We start from the raw sequence: 25,966 nt of genomic DNA, 5'->3' as shown, positions 1-25,966 counted from the left end.
ATGTGACTGCATAGGTCACATGGCATGAAGACAGCCTTGGTTATTTGTCTATGAAATTCCTCATGTATTTAATAGTCTACATCATTCATCAGATCCTCAAAGGTGTCTGTGCCAAAAAAGAACAAAAAACAAAAACAAAAATGGGGCAGGGAATAGAAGTTGAAAGCCGCTGAGTCACCCTTCTCTCATTACACCTTGAGGGCCATGGAAAGTTAATATCAGAAATATTACTAGTACCCAGGTCTCTTTCCTCTATTATATTGTTAATTGTAGGTTTTGATATTACTTGTTTGTCATTCTAATATGAGGATACTCTAGAAAGTTAATGGAATAATGGAGTTCAAAGATAATACATATCTTTCCATGAACTTTTTCAGGTACTCTTGAACACCATGCTGTATTTTTTTTAAAACAAATGCTGGAAGTAAAAATGTAAATGTAGAGTTCTCTTAAAGCAAAAAATGAGCTGAAATGCCATAATATTAACAATATTAAACCCCCTTGAGGATATAATATAAAGTGCATAAGATCTGGAAGTTTTTCTGCTGCCTTGTTTTATCTCAAAGCTCAGTGCAGACTATTCACAAATCTGGCCTTTCTGCTAGATTGCAAAGAAGAGAAATATCAGCACTGGATGATAGCTCTGTATTAAGAATGGCACAAACTAATAAATGAAGAAAAGGACAAATAAAAGGATCACGATTCAACTTTAAATAAATTTCAGTTATTCTAACTAAATAGAAAAAGTGAAAATCTTTTCTGGCAAATAAACATTATAATAGATTTTTGTTCTTATGGACTACTAGGGACTTAACTAAATAGTAAAATGAGTATCTATTTAAGGTGATAATACAATTTATTTTTTAAAAGCATTTAGAAAAATTGACAGCATAAGGCCAATGAATCTTAATATAAATTCAGAGTATATAAATCGTGTGGAAATCTATGTAGTGATTTAATATATAAAATGACACTTCTTTTTCATGGAGAAATTTGTCTGAGATGTTTTTATTTAAAAGGCAAAGATATATGTTGTTCTAATAAAAATGTATTAATTTTCATATCCTCAGAAAATATAAGTAGGATTTTAAAAATGTAATGAATTTCCTTAAATTTTGATCGTGTGACTGGAAAGGACCTTCAATAGTTTGATGTTCCTGTCTATACCCATGTCTTCAATGTCACTTTAGAGTCTTAGCAATCAGTCCTACCTTTCCTTTCAGAGTTGTCCAGCTCTTTGGCCCCTATCCTCCCTGCAGCCTCCTACAGAGTCTGTATATTCTGAATTTGTGAGTTCTCCTAACCTTAGGAATATTTTTTTCTAAAAACATAGCTTAAAAATAATATTTTTAATAATATCTAAATAATATTAGATAGTTTTTGGAGGACTTCTACTTCCTAAAATTTGCTAGCTCTCTAAGGCTCTAACTCATGCAAATGCTATAGTGACAACCCTTGCTTTCCTCCCTAGTAATGTTTTAATAAAGGATTTCTGAAGATAACTCATTAACTAAAATATTATTTTACCAGATTTTGAATTACAAATGGAGGCTGACTAAAGATTTATTTAAGCAGGAGACTTACAAGCCCTCTCTGAAATCACCAAATTCTGACCATCTCTGTAGAAGACACCTATCTATGCAAATTTTTTTAGCTTCGTTTATTGATGCAACGGTCAAGGAAATATTTGAGGAAAGGGACCTATCTCTACGTTAAAACAGTTCACTTAGTCATCTTGCAGACCTCAGCTCAAGATATTTGTGAAGCTTGAAGTTAGGATAGTATTTTCTGGAAAAATTAGTCAATATAGATAAACAATATAAAAAATCATAATTCACCAATGAATATATAATGTATAAATGTGTATATGTACATAAAAGTCACACACAAAACTGTGATGTAATGATAAACTGTTGCTTTTAATTGACCATAAATTATGGGCACTACACCCAGTGCTTCTTAAACTACAAGCCATAGAACTGTTTGAGACTCAAAGGCTACCAACTGTATGACCCTATACCTTCTAAATTGAACGTGTAACACACAACTGTTTAAATAAGCTCTCATGGGATTAGCAAATTCTTTGAAGCCCATCCGGGGACACCTGGGAAATCTAGAATAAATATGTATGATTTATAGCATCATTTTTATTTGCTGCATAATATTTTTCGCATGGATGAAGTATAATATTATTAGATAATCTCTTACATAGTTGTACATTAGGTTGTTCCTTAATTCTAAGAATATCAAATAATACTCTGGTGCACATTTTTGTGTATACATCTTTGCTTACTAATTTTATTTTATTTTTTGGAAATAATATTAAAAGTGGAATTACTAAATAAAAAGATAAGCACATTTTTAGGTTTTGATATTCATTGTCAACGTGATCCAGGGTTTATTTTAATTAAACTTACATAGGCAGTGAAGATCATTCATTTCCTTTCTTGTTAGACATCATCATTCCTTTTAATCCAATGAATATGATGAGTAAAAAGATAGTGTTTTAGTGTTGTTTTAGTTTACATTTCTTTAATTAAGTTAAATACGCCTTTCATATCTTTCTTGGTCATTTAAATTTCTTCTTTCTTTGAAATTCCTGTACATGTTTTCTGCCTGTTTTTTATTTGTGTTTCTGATTTTAAATTACATATAAGTACTCTTGTGTGTTACTATTAACTCTTTATCTATTATATATGTTTGAAATGTTTTCCAATTTGTCCTTTATCTTTTAATTTGGTTTATAACAAAAGATTTTTAATGCTGTAGATGTATTTACTATACTTTCACTTCTTTGAGTAGTAGCCATACTAGACTTTTCGTACGATAAAATTGTCCATATTATTTTCTTTTAATGTTTTCTCTATAATTTAATAAAAATAAATTTATATTTTTATTGCAATGTTCATAAATTACAGAAAAGTATAAGGAAAGGGATTAAAAAACACCTGTAGTTTGATTACCCCAAAATTACCAGAGATAACACGTTGTTTTGCAATCTTTTTGAAACCCACCTCTATACTACACATACACATACACACAAACACACCACACACACATATATACACATACTGCTTTGTGATTTATTTTTTCATCCAAACAATATGCTATAGGCCATTTTCATTTTGAGATCAGCATTACACTGATTTGACTATTATAATGTTAATGTAATATCTAATAGGTAAAAACTTCACTTTTCTTTTTTCCTTTCTTCAAACGTTTCTGGCTATATTCACTTATTTATTCTCCCACAGAAATTTTAAGAATTTTTTTGCCAAATTGAAAAAAATGAAAAGCAAGAAGATTTTATTTGCAATTTACTTAAATGAATATATTAATTTGCGGAAACTATGGATTTATATCTCTGCAATATCTTATTTACATCAAGAAGCATGTAATGTCTCTTTGGTCCAGTCTTTAATATCAGTAAAATTTTATAGTCATCTACTTAGCACATCCTCTGAAACCCGCTGTGGACTCCCATTGTGAGTTTCCAAATGATTGAGAAGGCTGGGATTTGCCCCAGCAAGTCTCATACACAGCCCTCATGGTGTATTTATGTCACTTCAGAATTCCAGTTATTTGTAAGTAGAGATAGATCTCCTGGAAGACAGCCTCTAGGCAGGGAGCTTCAGGACTATGCCAAATAATTTCTTCTTGGCATTTGGTATGGCAGCATGATTTTAGCAGGGATTCTGCTTTCCACTCTAACTGGCTCATCTTCCTTTAGTGTGAGCTCCCAGAAGTAGTGTCTCTCCTTTCAAGTCAAATGTAGTGTTTCAACAGCTGCTAATTCTAAATGCTGTTGGTGACAGTTCTGTTGTGCATAAACAGGCATTAATAAACTACTGATCTGAAGTTCCATCCAGTGGGATATCAGAGAGGGTTATGGCTGTCTTGGAGTTTGGAAACTTTTGTGTGCATTAAATACATATCTGTCACTTACTACGGAGATTTTTAAGTGAGTCGTTTAATCCTTTGAGCCTCAGTTTTAACATTCATAAATAAGCAATATGTCTTTTAAGGTTTTGTTTAAAACTTCACTTCTTTCTCTAAAGATTTTGTAAGCAAACCTTACTTCTAGTCATCTCTTTCCTTAACTGTCAGTGTCACTGCACATTTGGGCCTTGTCAAATACAGATTTTCACTTTATGCGTGTGTTATCTCTCAGATTAAATAGCAGTTTCTTGAAAATAACAACTGCGCCCTTTTCTTCACTTATATTCACTAGCTCGGCATCTTTCACATAGAATGATCTAAATAAATATTTGTTAAATCAATTGATCTCCATTTTCTTCTCTTTCCGTGCAGTTAATTATTAAGACTATTGTTACTCTACTTCTCTCCACAAAGACAGATGGTGCCATAGTAATGGAACAAAAAAAACATGTTTTATTTTCAACTACTAAATCTTCTACTATACTTTTCAGATAATTTTACATTTCCAACTGATTTTTAAAGAAGTCTTCTGATTTGTACATCTCTAGGCATGAGGAACAAAATGGACAATTAAAAATTAGAAGAATATTTTTAGAAATGTCAGTTTACCAAAAAATAAATAAATAAATAAACTAAATACACAACAATAATTCGTTTCCAGGAAAAAAAAAAAAAACTAATAAAGAAGGCACACTTTTCATATGCCACAACTTCAGTGTTTTCCATTGCAAAACAAAGGACTATGAAAGAGTGATTTTTACTATTACCACTGATTATACTAGTATTAACCATTAATTGGTTCAATTTTCTTTCCTACCATTATGCTGCTAATAAAGCACGTACATTTAATATGTCTTCAAAAAATACCTTGTTTAATTAACTTAGTTAGTGTAGTCACTCCAAAGTGCTAAGTATCAAAATGTCTAATGAATGGTTACCACAAACTAGCTGCTTTTTTTTTGTTTTAAACAGCTTTATTGAGACATAATTAATATACCATAAAGTTTACTCATTAAAAGCATACAATTGAGTGGTTGTGGTATATTCAGTTTTGCAACCATTACAATGTAATTTTAGAATATTTCATCACTTCAAAAAAGAAAATTGTGTCTAAGTAGTTAGTACCACTCCTACCTACTATGAGTATTTTATATAAATGAAACTATAAAATATGTGGCCTTTTGTAGATGAATTCTTTCACTTAGCATGATATTTTCAAGGTTCATCCATGTTGTAGCATGGCATGTTTCAGTATGCCATTCCTTTTTATATCTGAGTAGTACTACATTGTGTAAATATGCTATATTTTGTTTATCCATCCACCTTTTGATGGACATTTAGTATTATTTCCAATGTCGAGCTATTATGAATAATGCTGCTCTGACCAGTTGTGTGTAAATTATTTTAAAAACACATGTTTTCATTTCTCTTTGGTATATACCTGGGTGTAGAACTGCTCAATCATATGATAACTCTACATTGAATATTCTGAAAGACTACCAAACTCTATTCCAAAGCAGCTCAATCATTTTGCATTTCCACGAGCAATGTATAAGGATTTCCATTTCTCCACATCCTTGCTAGCATATGCTGTTGTCTATATATTATCATTATTATTATAACTATCTTAGTAGGCATGAAGTAGTATTTTATTGTGGTTTTGATTTGCAATTCCCTAATGACTATTGATGTTGGGCCTATTTTCATTTGTTTAATTGGCTATTTGTATAACTTTTCAGAGAAATGCCTATCCAACTACTGTGCCCACATTTTAATTAGATTATTTGTCTTTTTACAATTTGTTTGTAAGACTTCTTTATGAATTCCGTACGCAAGTCCCTTGGCAGATATATGAATTGCGAATAAGTTCTCCCACTCTGTAGGTTGTCTTTTCATTTCCTTAATGGTGTTCTTTGAAGCACAAAAGTTCATAATTTTAGTGAAGTTTGTTTTATCTCGTTTTTCCTAACATCCCTTGGGCTTTGAGTGTTGTACCTAAAAACAAGGTCATGAATATTTGCTCCTATGTGTTCTTATAGTAGTTTTATAGTTTTCATTTTTACATTTAACTATAAGATAAATTCATAGTTAATGTTTGTAGATGGCATAAAATACTAGTCGACTTCATTCTTTTGCATGTGGCTACTCAGTTGTCTCATTAGCATTTGTTGAAATAAATTCTTTCACCCAATTGAATTGTCTTGGCTTCTTTGTTGAAAATCAATTGACTATAAAAGTGAGGGTTTATTTCTAGACTCTCAGTTGTGTTCCATTGATCTATATGTCTCTATTTATGCCAATATCACATTACCTTGATTAATACAAATTTGTAGTGAGTTTTGAAATAAGGTTATTTGAATCCTTCAGTTTTGTTCTTTTATTCTTTTTCAAGATTTTTATGGTTGAGTCTGGATCCTTGCATTTGCATGTTGAATATGATGATCAACTTGTTGATTTCTGCAAGAAACCAGTTAGAATTCTGATAGAACCATGTTCAATCAGTAGATCAAATTAGGGAGAATTTCCATCTTAATAATATTAAATCTTCTCATCAATAAACAAAAGATGTCTTTCCATTTATTTAGAACTTCTTAACTTTTATTTAACAATGTTTTCTAGTTTTCAATGTAAAATTTTTCACTGGTTTTGTTATGCTTATTTGTAGGTATTTTAATCCTTTTGATTGTTTGTGAACAATTGTTTTCTTAATTTCATCTTCTGATTTTTAAATGCCAGTGTATAGAAATACAATTGATTTTTTATATTGATCTTGTATCTTGCATACTCATTTATTATTTTAATAGTATTTTGGGGGTTAAGATTTTCTAAACACAAGGTAATGTCATCTGTGAATAGAGATAGTTTTACTTCTTCCTTTCCAATATGGATGCCTTTTCTCTTTCTCTTTCTTTCTTTCTTTCTTTCTCTCTCTCTTTCTCTCTCTCTTTCTTTCTTTCTTTCTTTCTTTCTTTCTTTCTTTCTTTCTTTCTTTCTTTCTTTCTTTCCCTTCCTTCCTTCCTTTCTTCCTTCTTTCCTTCCTTATTTCTTTCTTTCTTCTTTCCTTTCTTTCTTTCTTTCTTTCCTACTTGCTGTGGTTAGAATATCTAGTATAAGGTTGACTAGAAATGGTGAGAGTCGATATCTTTGTCCTGGTCCTGATTTTAGGAGGAAAACACTCGAAAACCTAAGTCAGGCAAAGAAGCTATGAAGTGCTTTTGGCATGAGGGTAACAAATTTAACATTACATATACTCGGTTGAAACTAATCGATAGAAATCATTGCCCAAACACATAATCAGTTGGGATCTATCTTAACAAAATAAAATGGCTTCCCAGAAAAAAGGTAGGATTTCTATATGAAATTTTCATTTAAAGGCATATAATAATTCAAGTATTCTGGAGGCTTTCAATATATCAGCCATTACCATTCCGTGAGTAGAAAAAAGAGAGTTTAAACATCTGTATCACAAAATTCTATCACACAAGCACAACGATCTATATTCAACTTCTGCATTCATCATCTTCCTCAAAGAAAATCTTTCTTACAGCATACCATGCTTGAGTGCAATGCAAACATTCTTTCAGGGGGATTGCATAACGGGAGTATCAAAGAATATTTGTTCGTTCGGACTTTGTATTTTCTCTTGGAAAAAAATATATGTATAGCTGAATCTGCTTTAGTCTTACTTTTCTTTCTCCCCATCCACATCTCCTCTTTTATACTTTTTTAATTACCACTGCTCTTTTTCCTCACAAGGATCTGTTAAAAGAAAACAATCAAGTCAGTGTCTGTGTAGACCCTTGAATAAAGTCTTCCTTGCCTATTTAATTTTGTCCACTGCAATTTTTGCTTTAACAGTACTTTTTAAATGGTTATGATGATCAACATTTTGTTTATTGACATTTGTGTTTGAAACACAGTTTATTTAGGGACCCTGGACGGTCTCCCTTGATAAGGTATTTTATGTTGGGAAAGGAGGGAAGAAAAGAATATTTGGAAGACAAATGGTCAGACTAAATTAGAGATACAATGGCCACCAAGTATACCATTTCCTTCTCTCATTATCCATCCTCTTTACAGGTAATGCAAAGGCAGGGCCATATGAATAATGCTAATACAATGAGGTAAAAGCAGGAGAGATCTGTGACACTGAGAAGCTGATGCAGGTGTGACCTTCTATTTTCTCTTCCCCTGACCAGAGAGGCTGTATGTCCAGATTCCCCATCAGTCAGTGTTACTGAGTGGCCATATGGAAGACGGATGCTGTCCAGATCCACAGAGAACATTGGAAATAAGAAATTGGAGTAGCCTATTTGTTACTGCAGCATTATAAGGCGTTTCCTGACCAAAACATGGATGATTGGTTAGTCACAACAGATCGATATAAAAATGGCAAGAAGGAATGTTTTTATTAAGTTGTACTTTTAGCTCCTCTGTAAGATTTTTTAAAACAAATACAGGACCTTTGGAAGTACATTGTAGAGGCATGGAGTGCCTATTGGAGGGGCATTCATTGATACATTTAGTTTATTCTAGATAATCAAATTCATGTAAGCATTTTAATTGTCCACATTCACACTAACATTACAGTGCAGGAAAGAATTATTTTTCAATGAATAAAAATTCTCTATAGTAAAAACTGCAAGCACTTGTACAGCATTTAGTATATCACAGACATTTTGTAAGCACTTGTACATATAATAACTTAGTTAATCTTCAAAACCGTATAAGTAGTTACAGAAAGTATGCTCATTTTAGAGATGAGAAATGCACAGAGAGTCTCAATAACTTGCCCAAGCTCATACATCCAGTGAGTGGTGAACTTGGGACATGAAGCCAGTCAGTCAGTCATAGTCCAAATCCCTATTTTAATCACTATGCACTACTACTTCAAATAAATATTGAGTCTCAGCTAATTGAAGCAGGTTCATAAAGCTCTTAAATTGTGGGTGTACATGTTATCATCTCTTTAAAAGCCAATTATTTGCAAATATAATTTAACAAAAAAAGCCAACTAATTTTTTGTCACAAAGGATATTTTTAAAGGGAAAAATTGTCCTGCATCATTTAAAATGTGATTTTATTTATGGACATTCCATTCCTGAGTTTGGAGAGCCAGGTCCACCTATACACCTTTGTGGAACATAGAAAAACCATTTTTCATTGGGGACCAGTGAGCTGTGAGCAATGGGAACAAGAATGGAAAGTAATACCATTGTGTATCTTCTTATCTCTCTTTTTATTATGCCAAGAATAGAAGTGCAGTTTGGTGTAGTTACATGCAAGGATGATATTTATTTGTAATGACTAAATTGCTTTTCAATTTAATATGTAAATTATTCAACTGCTTTTTGTGACCAACTCTTGTGTCTAAAACTTGCATTTTGAGGATATGAATTAATTTGTCATATTAATTTATGCAATTTCTTATATTTATCTGATGCACTCAGGTTTTTTAAATATGTTTTTGACACATGCATCTATGTAAAATTTGGAGAAAATTTCACTTGAGAAAATATTCTAAGAATAATTTTAGATATACAATCCTTAGAGATAAGATTGAGATTTCCATCGATGCTTCAAGTTCAAAGACTTATCTCTGAGAGACGTACAGTAGTGCCTACATCAGGTCGAGGTGTGACTATCCTTGGTTTGGAGACATATGAACTCAAAACACAAGCCAACTTTCTTCCACATTCAAATATAATAATAAAATTGTAAAAAATAGCTGTAAAAAGGATTACCCTTTAGTAGAAGGTAGAATGAGAGACACATAGTGAGGTAGTCTATTTAATTTATTGAGAAATTGAGGACAAAATTGTGAGAGGCAGTGATGCTCATCAACTATTTCATTACTTCCTCTATATCTCCATTAATGCAGTGGTATATATCCCATATACATTCTACAGCCCCACTGGGCAGGAATTGTAAGGGACCTCATGCCATGAGAGTGGAAATGACCAGATCATTCCCCAACCATGCTACACAAAAGGAGCAACTATCATTCAGTGTTCTCTGTGATCTTAAGTCTGTCTTTATCCTCCTGTCTATGTCTGAAGTAGGCATTTGGGGACTATGCCCTTTTGGTGGCTGAGGCAGTTTAGTCATTTCTTTAATCTAAAATGTTGGGAGCCTAGAAATGATTTTGAATCTTAGATAGTCTCAAGATTTTTGCTCTAAGATGTAATGCCTCTCAAGAACTACGTTCATACTATATTTGATTCCAATCAGTTCATGCACACGATAGTCTTTCCAATATAAGTTTCAGATTCACTCTATTTCTTCACTTCCTTTCCCTCATACAGCTCGGTTGATTTAAATGGGGATATTGTGAGGCTGTGGGCTTTTCTGGTCTCCAGTTTGATTTTTGCCCTAGGTCATTTTATTTAGTTGAAAGCATTTACTGGTCTCATACTCTGATTTATTTTTTTCCTGAGGCAATTAAATCATGATTGAATAAATGATTTTTATTCATCAAAGCTTTCTTAATCTTACTTTTTTTGTTGTTGGGCATCCAGAAAACAGTGAATTTCTAAATCCTGATTAATCCACATTTTGTGGACTGTACCTATTCTCCTTCATTATTGCTTACAAACCAGTGAACTGTTGCCAAAACCCATTGCCTTCTTACAATATCTTGATGGGCACAGCCATTAACAACTACACAAAATTCTAGATTTTTCAAACTCTATTTCCCTAAGCCACAATTTTTTGTTGTTATTTGTGGTGGTATTCTTTTTCTTAATGTTGTTTTGTTTTGCTATGTGTGTGTGATCTGCCTCCCCAAACCTTGCCAGTACACATTTTGCCAAATATTTCACTATTGTATAAAATAGATCACCATCTTTTTTAGGTTTTGATATCAGTTTCCTGGTGCCCAGATTTTAGGTTTTTATTACAGAAGCATCTCAATTTTTGTTCCAATATAAGCATTTGTCAGGGTAGGCTTGATTATTCTGCACTAACAACCCCTAATCTCAGTGGCTTATAACAACATAAATTTATTCCCCTTTCACACAAAAGTTGATCATCTCTAGCCAACTCTATAGTAAAACTGTCCTCCAGAAGTCCCCTCAGGCTAGCAGAGGTCGCACCATCTGAGTTGCACTATATGGAATTACGTATGACTCTCCTCACTTCTGTTCATAACCCATTGGCCACTACTATTGATGGTGCCCTGCCTAATTCCAGGAGCTGGAAAACGTAAAGGAACAAATGAAATAGTGAGTGAGTGTACTGCTTCTGACAGTATCACATTCTCAATTTCTTAATAAATTAAATAGATTACATAATGCCATCTTTGTCCTCTCAGCAACATTCTTTGTAAGCTGTAGTGTGCTTTTACACCCTCAGAGCTGATGGTGCAGTTGGTAGTTGTCAATTATAGCTTTTCTCTGTGCAAAGTTAAGAGATCTCTCCAGAAGTGAATGTGTGACTTTAGTTTCATAAGTACTATACTTTACTGCCATTGACATTACATTAGGAGATAAGTCAGGTATCTAAGGCTAGTTGTGTTGTGTTCAGTGCAATTGAGAGAAAGAACTTGAGAGAAATTTCCATAAGAATTTAAAAATTGTATAGTTTAATATTATGCAGCCCTCAAGCTTAAAATCAGTTTTAATGTGTGTGCATCTTAAGAGAAAATGATCAAAGGATAGCTAACATGCACATTGAAGAACTATAAGAAAATCCATGAATAAAATTCAAAGTCTATTTCTGTTTAGAAAATAAAAAATATTTAGGTTCAGTAAGACTCTGAATCAAAAAGTAACAGAATAATAAAGTGTTGACTTAGCCTAAGGACAGATGGCAAAAATGCAGTGTGCAAAAAAATAAAATATAATCTTAGATATTAATATATTTCAATTTACTGGATTTTCTTACTGACAATTGATGAATTCATATGCAATTTAAATGTGCATATATTCTCAGAGAAATACTTAAAGTTTTAAGGCTCAAGACATTGAAAATGCAATTAAGCTATGTATAAATTAATTAGCAAATTTCTCATCCCTGCTGTGGAGGCCAGATGATAAAATATAGTTTTCAACTAGATGTGGCATATACATCAAACAGTCTACCTTCAGGGTGGTTTAGTGCTCAGGAAAAATGAAAAATAGATTCCTCAGCAATTTTACTTTACAATAAGCCTTAACTACACTACATAGGTCCATTTGAAGGAAGAAAAATATTTTAATATTAAAAAAAATTTTAAGCTACGCCATCTGGTCTATTAAAATGACAGTACTTTGGTAATGCATCTCTCTATTTTGCAGCTAACTGTATGAAATCTTTTTTTCCCTTCATGATCCAAACTTTACACTCATTACCAGTAAAAACCTTAAAAAGTGAAATAAGACTTTAAAATGTATTGTTTTGTATATTTGTTACTTGATGCTTTACTAGCAATCTGAACACTGGAAATAACCACCATCTCTGATAAAGGGAATTATACTTTTCTAGGTAAAAATTAAAATGAGTCTGCAAAATAAATTGAGCATAATCCCTTATTGCATGTACTTTAATTGCTGCTTGTAATGAAAATGGACATTATTTTGGTCATTTGAATGGAAGTTTGGAACTGAGTTAGGATTCCTTATAGGAAAAGTAAGTAATTTCACATTTAAGTACACCACAGAAGACAAGGTACAGAAGAAAAATATATTTAGAATTTAATTCTAGAGTAAATTCATGTTTTAAAAAAAATGCCTCATGAGAACACAAGATAAAATTCTTTGAACACAGTTATGCAGTAGAGAAACAAATGGATATACTACCCGGGGATCATTACAAGGTTTGCTGTTGGCTCTAAGATGTAATTACAAGGGCAGAGCTTTCCATTAAATTCAGAGTCAGACAGTTCAACCCTAGTTGGCTTGGGGCAGGGGAAAGGGCAGGTGCCTGGGGTAAAGGAGAGAATAGAGAATTCCGATCCACATTGTACTCCCCTCTATATGCTTACTGCTGAGCCAGGAAACCTGCCAACTTGTGATCCTGATGGGCAGAAACTTCAGCCAGTTCTCCTTGGGGTTCCATGTCTACTAAGTGCCAAGGCTCATTAAAGATTCATTACTAGACTCAGTCTCCTGGTTCTTTGGGTTGCTATTCAGTATAATTCAATAGTGCACTAGTTGTGAAGAAAAATGACCTGCTTCTCTGCATGTCTGCTAACTTAGCATGAGTTTCCCCAAAGACAGAGCTATAGAAAAAGGCTTACAAGCCAAATAATGTGATACCAAGAAGCTGAGGGTGATGAGAATTTAACAGGAAAATAAGGAAAGCAAATGAAAAAATACATTATTTCATTACCCACCAGGCTGAGACACCACTATTTGATCTTGCCAGACATGGTGAGTTTTATGAAATGCATGCCAGAACTTACAGCCCAGAGGGCAATAGGGAAGAGTATTTTTCATTAGTTTCTGTCCCCTACTGGTTAAGGTAGCTGGTAGCCCCATAACCATTGACACTCCACTCCTGGTTGTCTATCCATGAGTGTCTTTAAGTTCCCTCCAGGCATCCTAAGCTGTCCTCAAAAAAAACCTTAGAAAAGAAGCAATCGACAGAGTGAAAAGACAACCAACAGAGTGGAAGAAAATATTTGCAAAATATACATCTGACAAAGGATTAATATCCAGAATATACAAGAAACTCAAACACATTTACAGCAAAAATCAAATACCCAATTAAAAAATGGGCAGAGAAGTTGAATAGGCATTTCTCAAAGGAAGATATAAAAATGGCCAACAGACACATGAAAAAAATGCTCAACATCAATCAGCATTTGGGAAATGCACACCAATACCACTTTGAGATACCATCTCACTTCAGTTAGGATGGCTAAGTTCCAGAAGACTGAGAATGAGAAATGCTGACAAGGTTGCAGAGAAAAGGAAACTGTCATACACTTTTGGTGGGACTGCAAAATGGTGTAGCTTTTGTGGAAAATGGTATGGAAGTTCCTCGAACAGTTGCAGTTAGATCTACCATATGACTCAGCTATTCTACTGCTGGGAATATACCCAGAGGAATGTAAATCATCACGCCAAAGGGATGCCTGTACTCTCATGTTTATTTCAGCACTATTTACAATAGCCAAGAGTTGGAACCAACCCAAATGTCCATCATCAGATGAGTGGATAAGGAAACTGTGGTATATCTACACAAGGAATACTATTCTGCTATAAGAAAGAATGAGATACTACCATTTGCAACATGGATGGGCTTAGAGAAAATTATATCAAGTGAAACAAGTCAGGCACAGAAAGAGAAATACCACATGTTCTCACTTATTTGTGGGAGCTAAAAACAAATGAATAAGTAAATATATGCAAACAAATAAAGGGGGGGAAGAAGACACACCAATCACAGCAATTCCTTGAACTTGTTAAGACAAGTGAACAGATTTGATGGAGTTGGGGGGAAGGGGATAGGGGGAAGAGGAATGGGAAAAGGGACACGAAAATCTACTACAATGTATATTGAGAAGTTAAAATTTAAAAAAAAAAAAGCCTTAAAACAGAAAGTTAGAGAAAGCCCTTGCCCGAGAGTGGGACACTCTCAGATTGCACCTGTGTGAGGCTGAGGGCCATTTTCACGAAACAGGGCATCACAGCAATGGCTACAGTAAGAGGTAGCAGCCAAGAAGATTTGGTGTGACGTACAAAAAGTTCCCATATATTGGTTTAAATTAAAAACTAGACCAGAATTAAAGTACTAAGAATAGGAATGAGAGAAAAAGGGTGAAAGAGAGGTTATAGGACTGCTACCTAATACAACTTAATTTCTTTGTCACTAACTCTTGAGTTTTTTTTTCCTCCACACATGGTAGGCAGTGCCGTGTCTGACCTTGCAGAACACTTACCTATCACTCTAAAACATTCAGTCTATTCAAACTTTGTGTCTTAACAAAATGTCCTTTAAACAGAAGTTAAGTAGTTACAAAGAAAACAACATTTTAGCAATAACAGCATTGTTAAGGAGCAAAGCATTTTAGATAGTTTAGTATTCTGGCTATTAAAAACTGAAATATACATGCTGTGATATACCCAGGGGTGGTAAGTTTCCCTCCTTGATATAGTAGAAAGAGCATTGAACTTGGACTTAGAAGCTGTAGGTCTGAACATTAGGCCTGTCATCTTGTTATGGTATAACCTTGGACAAGTTTCTTCAGTCTGAATATTTTTATATGTAAAACTGAACGAATAAAACTGTCTTGCAAATGTTACTGTTGAATATAGGGTCAAACAAGATGATGTCGTAGAAGATATTGTCCGCTGTACTGTTTACCTTGGTCTTTAGGACCGCCTATGATTCAGACATTTCAGAGACCCAAGCCTAAGACTAACGAAGGCAGCTCTAGTCCCTTTCTGTCCCAGCTACCTGTGAAGAGCCTATAGGCAACTCTCCTCACACGCATGGAATTTTGGATCCATGTCAGTCATTCTCAATGTTCCAACTCTACCTTCATAAAAACTCAGTCCTGTGATTCTGCAATTGTGCCTCTCAACATAAATTCATTTTAACATAAACTTTCAGATAGTTATGTTCCAGATCATTCTTCTTTTCCTAACATGGAATCTTCCACTGTTGGAATTTTGCTCCAGCTCTTTAAAAGAACTATATCATCATCTTTACTCCAATGCCCTGTTTAGATTTTAGCTGACAATAACCCACTCAACATATGAAGTACAGAAAATCTGGATTTTTTGAATCAATCTCTGATCTGGTATTGATTATTATAATTTATTTACTCTCCTTCAGTTCTTGAAATACTCTTAACTTAAGGGCACCTCCTTAAATACAAAACCTCACTGCAGAAACATGGTAAGTAGTACTCATCAACTAACATACTCAGAGCATACCACACTTTCCTTTATCCTAGGATATATATCTTTCCAAAGGATCAACCTATATACTTCTAGGGTATATAGGATTGCTTTGAGAAGTCAAAGTACTAATGATTTCACTATAATAAGATACCAGAAACTCCCTTTGAAAATTTGTTTTAGGTAGTTGTAACTATATATTTAATCTGTAAATTATTGAGTTTTAGAAATATAAAACTTTTGCGATCAAGCATTTAACATCTATAACTGTTCTAACAATCTCAGTAACAACACACTTTCAAAGAGACTTTATAAAAAATGTGCAGTTAATGTTGTCCTTTATGATACTTTTTCCAAATATAATTAAGCCAGAGGGAAAAACAGGCTTCCCCTAAAATTTCACAAAGACCGAAAAACAGAAATCTTCAGAACTTCTGAGAAATGTATTTTAGAAACAAATTCTAATTTGAAATATTGAGAAGCTAGAGGTGATTGTAAAAGACAAAGGAGCACCTAATATGGGAATTGAATTTAAATAGAAACTTAAGGTTGACTTGGTACTAAAAGTATAAATTAATACACTGGGGTAGAAAGCAGAAATTTCCAGAAGTTTTGAAGTTAAGCAACTGTTCTAGTTATATTTATGTACACTGCACATCCATCAGACTACTATACTTGCTATGGCACTGGCATCATAAACAGATCATTCACCATGCAGACTCTGTGCAGTGAGGAGGTGGTCTCTGCTCTTATTTCCATCTCCTTGTCACTCCTCCCTGAGAGGGACACAGCAAATCTCATTGTAGAACATTGATTGGGCTGCATTTATATGTAGAGCCATGCATTATTTAAATGAAAGCACATATGCTTTGATCCCTCTACTCCTGACAACATATGGTCAGAAATGAGACAGGACATGCCACAAGCAAGCCCTGTCATCATGTTTAGACCTCTTTCTTCCTTAGCTCTCATATAAACAGCTGGAGGGTAGTAAGACTCATCATATGGACTCGGTCCCATAGGCAGAAAGATGCATGTCTGTCTTAGTCAGCTTGGGCTGCTATAAGAAGATGCAGTAGTCCTCCCTTATCAACAATTTCACTTTCCACAGTTTCAGTCACCTGTGGTCAGCTGCAGTTAAAAAATATTACATGGAAAATTCCAGAAATAATCCATAAGTTTTAAATTGTGCACCATTCTGAATAGCATGATGATTTCTCACACCATACCACTCCATCCCATTCAGGACATGAATCACCTCTGCAACCCACCCGAATACTTCGTAGCCCTCTCAGTTATCAGATCCACTGTCGCAGTATCCAGCATTTGTATTCAAGTAACACTTATTTTACTTAATAATGCCCCAAGGTTCAAGAACAGTGATGCTGGCATTTGTTATAATTCTTCTATTTTATCAGTAGTACTGTTTTTAATCTCTTAGTGTACCTAATTTATAAATTAAACTTTATCATACGTATGTGTGCATAAGAAAAAATACAGTATATATTTTACTATCCATGGTTCCAGGCATCCACTGAGGGTCTTAGAAAGTATCCTCTGCTGATAAGGGGGTGCCATAGTATCATAGTGAATGGCTTAAACAATAGATATTTATTACTTACAGTTTCTGTAGGCTGGAAAGTCCAAGCTCAGGGGGCCAGCAGATTCAGTGTCTGGTGAGGGGTCTCTTCCTAGTTTGCAGATGGCAGTCTTTTCATTGGATCCTCCTGTGTCTTCTTATAAGGATGCTAATCCCACCATAGGGACTCAACCCTCATAATCTTACCTAAACCTAACCACCTCCCAAAGGCCCCACCTCCTAACACTATCCGATTGGGGCTTAGGATTCCAACATATGAATTTGGGGAGGACAAAAACATGAAGTTTATAACGATGTCCTTTCAAGTTTTAGCAGAATCATGCACTGAGCAGTATTTGGGACTAACCCCAAAGTAAAATATTTTCATTTTTATGCTATTTTGCTATTGTTTCTTTTGTTTATGACACGATTGTTTATTTTCTCATGCTTATTTTGAAAATTTTCAACTTTTAAAAAAGTTTTAAGAACACTATACACTTGCGCACTCTCCACTTTTATTCGCCAATTTTTAATATTTTGCCTTGTTTGTTTTAGTTCCTTTCTCTCTTTCTCTGTGTCTCAGTCTTTGTCAGTAAATTGATACATCTATAGACAGACAGATAAATGGATGGATGGATAGACAGATAGATAGACAGACAGATACAGACATATTTTTCCTGAATCATTTCACAGTTAATTCCTAGCATCATAATATTTCACTCTAAATGCTTCAGTGTGTATCTCATGAGTTAAAGACTATTTCATAAGAGTAGGAAGAGAATAATAAAATATTACATTTTTAAAGCTGACAGGGAAACTCTTCAGAGGTCATTAAAATCAAGTGATTTATTTTGCAGATGAAAAATTGCAGCATAGAAAGTTGATTTGATTTGCTTAAAGATGCTCAGACAGTTTGTGCCAGATTTGGATCTTTTAATTCTTGAGTCAGTGCTCTGATAACTTCTCCTAATTATGACTGTGTAACTAATTGAAAAATAGCATCATTTAACTCTTTTGATATCAGCAAGCTGAAACTTGCTACTGGTTAAAATATTGTGACATCATGTCACTATATTGCCTTCTTTTTGTTGTTGCTTCTACTATTTTTCTCACAAATGGCTTTGCTTTAGAAGTTTAGAAGATGTGTATTATTGGTAAATTTCTTCAAATAGCACTAAATTGCTTCACCCTAGACAAAAGCTTTTAAAGAGTAGAAAATTTCTAAAACGGCAGAGACTCACTGCTCTTCTGTGTTTTCTATCTTTTCCACATATCGAATATTTTCTTAAGAAGTTTGCTATGTTGGAAGAAGATATTTTGAGTATCTTAATACTTCACATAATAAACATAAAAAGTACTTTTGGCTTCAACTGAGTAACTATTTAACCAGAGTAACAGAAAGATCTACATAGGGGCATAGGAAGAGATGACAACTTTACGAGTTTAACAAAACCATACCCCACAAATTCAGTATTCAGATATTTAAATTAAAGTTTCTTCAAAAATGAATTCTCCTTCTTTTGGACAGTTTTTTATTAAAACATAATTGATTATACATATTTTTTGGGAACAAATTTCAGTGTCAACACCTGTGTACTATATGTGGTGATCAAATCAGGATAATTACTATACTCATGTTTACAAATGTAATCAATCTTTGTGACCCTTAACCAATGTCTCGCTAACACCACTACCCCCCTTCCCACCTCTAATAACCACAGTTCTCTTCTCTTTTTTTTTTTTTTTTTGTTCAGTGTAATATTGAAATTGTTGTTTCTTTCTTTCTTTTCTTTTGTTTATTTTTTAAGCTCCCACTTATTCGTATAACTTCGTATAATGTATGCTATACGAAGTTATTACGTACAAATCGTTCAAATCAGGATAATTACTATACTCATGTTTACAAATGTAATCAATCTTTGTGACCCTTAACCAATGTCTCGCTAACACCACTACCCCCCTTCCCACCTCTAATAACCACAGTTCTCTTCTCTTTTTTTTTTTTTTTTGAAAGTTCAGTGTATTCTTGTGATTGTTGTTTCTTTCTTTCTTTTCTTTACTTTTTAACTCCCGCTTGTGAGTGAGGACATGCAGTATTTCTCTTTATGTGCCTGGCTTATTTCACTTAACATAATTTTCTCTAAGTTCATTCATGTTGCTGAGAATGGCAGAATTTCATTTCTTTTTTTTTTTTTTATGGCTGAGTAGTATCCACATAATGTTAGGTGTGTTTGATTTTATATGTGGGTCTGAAGTAATACTTCAGTGTCTTAGGAGAGATTACCCTGCCAGGATCTCTCTCATACATGCAAATTACTCTACATGGAAAGAAGATGTGACTTCAGGCGCCAGATCCTCCATCCTTAAATTAATAGTTACAATGAAATTGAGGGACGTTGCCACCTGTGTATAGGAACCCAGGCTGGAAGAAAGTGCCAGCTGTTATACGCATCTGCATGCATCTCTGGGCATAAATCCTTATGAAGAGGAAAAGGTCCTGGCAAGAAAAGTACTAGTGGGGAAAAGCTACCCTATCTTTCTCTTTGCCAGAAGGTTCTGCCAATATTACATATTTCAAAAATAACTGTGATATTATAAAGTAGAGAATGAAAAAATAATTTAACTGGTTCAGTCTGTTTTATGGAGAATGACGGTCACAAGTTTCTGGAATTCATCACTCATCTAGTTACTACTACCAAAGAATCCCTTCTTCCTCAGGGTGTACCCTAACTCCTTCTGGGTTTGGTAACCTCCATTTATATTAATCCTATAACATTTACTTTATAGTCATACATTGTATATGTCTGCAAAGGTATTTCTCAAAGTCCTATTTGTGATTATTTAAACTTGTGAATTCACATTAAAAAATGAAGCAAATTCAGCCTCTGTTCTGAGATTTTTCCTCCAGAGATAGCGCTTTACCCCTAAATAAATAAAGGCAAATTACTTACTAATGTTCAGAATATTAATATTAACATTCAGAATGGAAGAATAATTTGGCTCCAATATGCCATTAAATAAAAAAATATTTTACAGTGTTCAGCCTGACCCAACAGAAAAAAAATAATCTAGTTTATTGAACTTGATCCATAAGAAAAGTGGTAAAGCTAACAGTAGTTAGAACTATTTTCCTCTTCTGGATATTCCTTCCTTCCTTCCTTCTCTTTCCTTTTCTTCCTTTCTAACAACAAACATTAAGCATGCACTCTTCTGTAGTTTATAGAATGGGATGATAGAAATAAAAAAGAGAAACAGCATATATGAGCTAATGGAACTTACATTCCACTATGGAATATGTACAATAAGCAAGTAAATAGATATAGATATAAGCAATATAATTATGGGCGTTGAAAAGTTCTATGAAGAAAGAAAGAAGGTGAAATAAGGTGATAGAGAGTAACTGATAGAGCTCAGTTTTGGTTAGAGTGATCAGGGAAGGCCCCTTTGTTGCTTTGCCCCCCCCACAGATTTGTCACTCCACTTCCTCTGGGTGACAGAGCCACAAAGGATTACTCAAAGCCCATCTCTTTTGAGCAGTGAGAGATCCCAAAGTGGTTAATCTCCACTGGAACCCTCAAGTGAGAGGGATCCCTTCCTTGGGAAATTAACCCTGAATTGGGGTTCTCTTCCTGCATTTATTTCCCAGACCAGGAAGTTACAGGAAGAGAACAAAGGTTGGGTTATAGTTTAACAATATAGGCTGGTAACTTTCAGTGAAACGAGCCACATGACATTCCAGTAAGGCAATTAAGTGGTCCTATCAACAAAAGCTTGATCTCAGCAAACATTCCTTCCCCCTCCAGAAATTCTCCAGTATCTTTACATATCAATCAGTGGCCTGTCTGTCTTTGAGCCAGCAACCTTGCTGTGTTACAATTCTTTATCTTACACCAGAGACTTTACAGCCTGAGGAAAATTTCCTGTCCTTTGCAAGGTCAATATTTGAAATTGCAAGGCTTTGGAAAGCCAGGCCCTGTGAAGTACATTTGCTTTAAGAATCCTCTACACCACTTTGAACAGATGACAATTGAGATGAGTATGAAAGAGAAGGAGGAGCCACTCTGGAAACCTGGAAACAGAGAACTGGAGACAGAAGGACCTGGAAGGACCCTGAGATGGGAAAGGACTTATGTACCCCACAAATAGTAGGTGACTAGTGTGTCTGGGGAGTAGTTAGCAAGAGAAACAATGTTATAGAAAACTGAGTATGAAAAGGTGAGTTTGGGAATCATGCTGAGTTTGGGAGGCCGTTGTAAAGACTTCCAGCTTTACTCTTGGTGTAATAAGAAGCCATTAAAAGATTTTAATTAGAGAAGTTTACATGGCTTATTTTATGTTTTAGAAAGATACTCTGCTGCTTAGAGGAGAACAGAAACTGAAGTAAGAAGGAAAGTGAGTGAGAAAGCTATTAAATTAACCAGATAACAATGGTGGTCATAGTAAGAAAAAAGCTGGAGATTGCCTTTTCTTGCCAAAGTAAGAGCTTCAGAGAGAGGGACGAATAAGAATCTGCTTTTTCCTCTGATGGACAAGAGTAAGGGCCAGTGGTATGCTAGTAATAGTAAACGCTTAATAAATACCTCTCCAGAGAAAACAGTGTACAGACACGTACCTACAAACACTTACTACAATTATAGTGATATTGAGGATGTATGGCACCCAATTTGCAATTAATAAAATATAAAATATGTTAAGCTCTTTATTATAAATTCTGTATAGCCAAGTGATTCTCATGGTATTCTTTCACTGATTTTTTTTTATGAAATCTTGTACTTGTATCCAACCTATGATTACATTTGATGAACAAGTATAGTTCTGATATGAATAATAGTTAATATTTTAATTTATATGACCAATTAAAGCAATAGGGTAACAAATGAAATTTATGTCAGAACGTCATCCATTCACCATGACACGAGCCACTTCTTTGCTGAATCAGCTTAATAGTTTCGAATACTGGAAAAATGTTTTCTCAGGTTTTTTTATGCTATTTACAAATAGCTAGACATAACACAGTTTAAATTTAATCTCCATTATTAACATTTTCTCCATCACTTTTTTAAGTCCAGACAATCAAATAAACAATAAATCTAGTGCTGATTTGTAGCATTTGCCAGTTTATGTTGTGTAAATACTCCCAACATGCACTATATGAAGCTATCAATATTACATAACTAACTACAAAGCAATTACATAGTATTTCCGTTATATAGATACATAAATACATAAGTAACCTCAATCACAGATAATAGTAAAACTTGGTAAAAATAACTAGGATGTGGTGAAAGTTATCACTTTGTTTCAATATAATTTATTTAATTGCAACTTTATTTAACAGCCAGCTCACAAAACTCCTGAGAAATATAATAAATGGACTATGAGCCCATATAAGCTTCCGTGAACCAGTTCTGGCGCATCACTAAACTAGCGCCATGTGACACATGTAAGCTCTGGGACTGCAGCTGTTAACTATTACATTCCTTCCACTTAGGACTGCATCCTGAGATCTAATTCTGCTCTTTTCTAACTCCACCTTATCCTGGGATTGGAAAAGAACGCACCTATGCAGCCAAGTCATAGTTCAGAGGAAGCCACTGAACTCACATCCATTTCCAAGCAAAGATTGCCAGGACCCAAGAGACAGTTTCCCAAGATCAAGGGTCAGAGAATAGCTCACTAAGTAATTGGCACAATTTCTATACTTCTTTTTAGTACATAATCCCAAATTCCTGAAGTTAAACAGTGCTTCCTGTGATTAAACCACAAGAGTGGTTTGAAAGAAATTAAACTCTACACTATTTCTTAGTTCCTCAAGAGTTCAAAAGCTTCTGAAGGTCTTTTTATCATGAATCCTGCTCTTTGAAGCATCTGCAATTTTTTGGTAGTTAAAAGGAACTTTATTTCCTTTAGGTAGAGGAAATACAAATGCTTTCAGGTACACTCATTGGTGGTCCTAATTCGTGGAAATAATTTTTTAGTATCCTGAGTTTTAATCCATTCATGCAGTTTCTAGGCTAATAAAAATTATAACAGTTTCACTCTTTTTTAATATAAATACTTCTGTACTGTATACTGCTCTATCCTATAATAGTGAGATATTTAAAAGATTGTTAAAACTTTTAAAAATATGGATAAGTTAATATGCTTAAATGTAGCTTTATTCCTAAACTACATATTCACGTTTTTATTCTGATAATGTATTCATGAATCTACTTATTATATTATTTGTTGTTATAGAATTTTTAGCTGTTTCATTTGTATTTAAGCCAATATATTTTATATGAAGATAGGATCTTGCATTCATTTTTAGTTCTTGTGGTATATAGTGCTATACAGTCCACATACTAGATATTGGGTAAATGTTTATGAAATGACTGTGTTGTCTAAATTTCAGTCCCAAACCTAACATGCAAAATTGTTCATAGGCAATAGATAGATCCTTAAATCACCCTGGACACAGAATGTTGATTTAAGAGAAAGAAAATCAATATCATTCCCATCCTATGATATGTTCAAACAGAACTTAATTCAGTTATTAATTAATGATGGTCAACCATGTAGTCGACATCTACCATTGCTGCTATGGAAGAATATTTGCCTGATATATTTTCCAGTGAATCTCTGATTTTAAGATTGTTCCCACCATTAAAATCTGTTTGATAATTATGCTCTAGTTTAGTTTTTAATTGTTATCACTTTTAATTTGCAAATGGATATGAAAATAATTGGTTATTCCAATGGCCTATTTAAAGTATTACAATTCAGGAGCTACTTATAGTACATTCATTTTTTAAGATAACCTTTCACAGACAACTAGTTTATAACATTCATGAGGTTCTTTAGGTATGTGGGGATTTTATAAAAATTTTATTTGTTATTTTAATAATTCAAATTCAGTTAAAATGTGTATGCAGTTAATTTTTAAAAATATTTTAATAGATACATAAAATGATGACACTCTCAATTTATTCTTCTTTGGTGAATCATCTCAAACTAGTCATATTTCGCCTAGTGGTAATTACAAATTTTAGAAATTGCTTAGCTATATTTTTGTGATTAACTATAGTAAGTTGAATGTTAAAAATAGAACAAAACTCGAACATGAGTAAAACACCTATGTTTTTCACAGTCTTAAAACATTGGTTTTCACACTTTAAAAAATAAAACAAAATGAAAATGAACTTAATAGAATGTCTATGTTTGTGCAGACAAATAAATGTGAATATCTGCATCACTGTTGAATTCAAATTTTTAAAATTACAACACAGTATTTTTTTTTTTTTAGGTTTAAATGACAATCATTTTTAGGAGGAAAGAAATATTTTTATGGTGGGTTCTTCGTATAAGGTAAAAAAAATTCTAAACAATGCTTCCGTATGCTTGACTGGTTAATATTAATGGAATATGCGCTATAAAGGAGTATTCGTCTCACAGAGGTGTTTCCTTTATATGGTTAAAGAAAATCCCCTTAAAAATAAATGAGTTGGGCGTGGGAGGACTCTGCGTTCTGGAGCAGCCCTGCGTGGGCCATGGCAGATTGCAGACTGCTGGAGCCAGGGCTAAGGAGGACCGTGAGTGTGTTTGGCATTTCCCCTCCAGATCTGCGAGATGATGAGTGCTGCCCGGGAGCCCCACCTGCGCAGGGTGAAGCGTGCAGTGTCCACAAACGTCCGTCTTGGATCTAGCAATTGGGAGGTAGCAACTTGGATAATGAAGAGAAAAACGTCCTTGGACTTATGGACACAGGAAAGGAAGAGCACACTGGTTGTCTTGTTACAGATCACAAATCAACATCTCACTTCTGAACATTGAAAGAAGACAAAAAAAATTAAGGAAGGATTGGAGTCTCAATAGCCACAAAATATGGAGAGTCAATTATCAGGAAGATATAGACGACATTGTGGACTTGGCTTCAGTGAGGCGGATCACAATGGAGAAGGTGATGTACCTGGGGATGATAGTGATGGTGATGACTCACCTGATCCTAAAGATCCAGATGACTTGGAAAATGATTCACAGTGAGAGAAAGAAAAATCTGTTGAATAAATCCAAGCTACTGAGCACCCTGAGGAAATGAAGCAACCCCAGAACAAAAAAGGATGCAAAAACCAAATATAAAATGATGTTTGTTAAATGAAGTGATTCATAACTCCCAAGCACTTAGCCTTTGGGTTGAAGGAAAGCCTTAATGTGATAATGCACAATGGAGGACGGCTTATAGAGCACAGACCTTTGTACTATAATTTTTAAAAGGACTTTAAAAATAATTACAAAGAGTGTTTGTTTTCAGATGCCAAGGATTAAATTTTATGGCATGACTATTACCATTTTTGTAAAGAGTAAGAGTTGTATAACATAAGAAATAAATACAATACTCAAGTTCAAAAAAAAAAAAAGAGAGAATAGGTTTAAATTTAAACCCATACTCTTAAATTTGAGTGACTACACATTTATGTTAGTGTAAGTCTAATTCAGTTACAATTGCTAAGTCAAACATGGAAAAAAGGACCAACTTTCTTAAAATTACAGCAAAATTGCAATGCCAGTAGTCAAATAGAATTAAATACAGACAAACAGGGGACATTTATTGACCATAAAAACATTGATACTACTGATGGTT

At 33.9% G+C, this 25,966-nt stretch overlaps 1 pseudogene; it reads left to right on the top strand.

The window, feature by feature from the left end:
- Positions 1-24,957: 24,957 nt before the first annotated feature.
- On the top strand, positions 24,958-25,483 carry LOC103582790 (annotated as a pseudogene).
- Positions 25,484-25,966: the final 483 nt, after the last annotated feature.

This window comes from Galeopterus variegatus, unplaced genomic scaffold (genome assembly GCF_000696425.1).
Source record: "Galeopterus variegatus unplaced genomic scaffold, G_variegatus-3.0.2 Scaffold183, whole genome shotgun sequence".
Classification (NCBI taxonomy): domain Eukaryota; kingdom Metazoa; phylum Chordata; class Mammalia; order Dermoptera; family Cynocephalidae; genus Galeopterus; species Galeopterus variegatus.
Note: the sequence above shows the minus strand (reverse complement) of the source record. Positions and strands in the feature narration are given on the sequence as shown.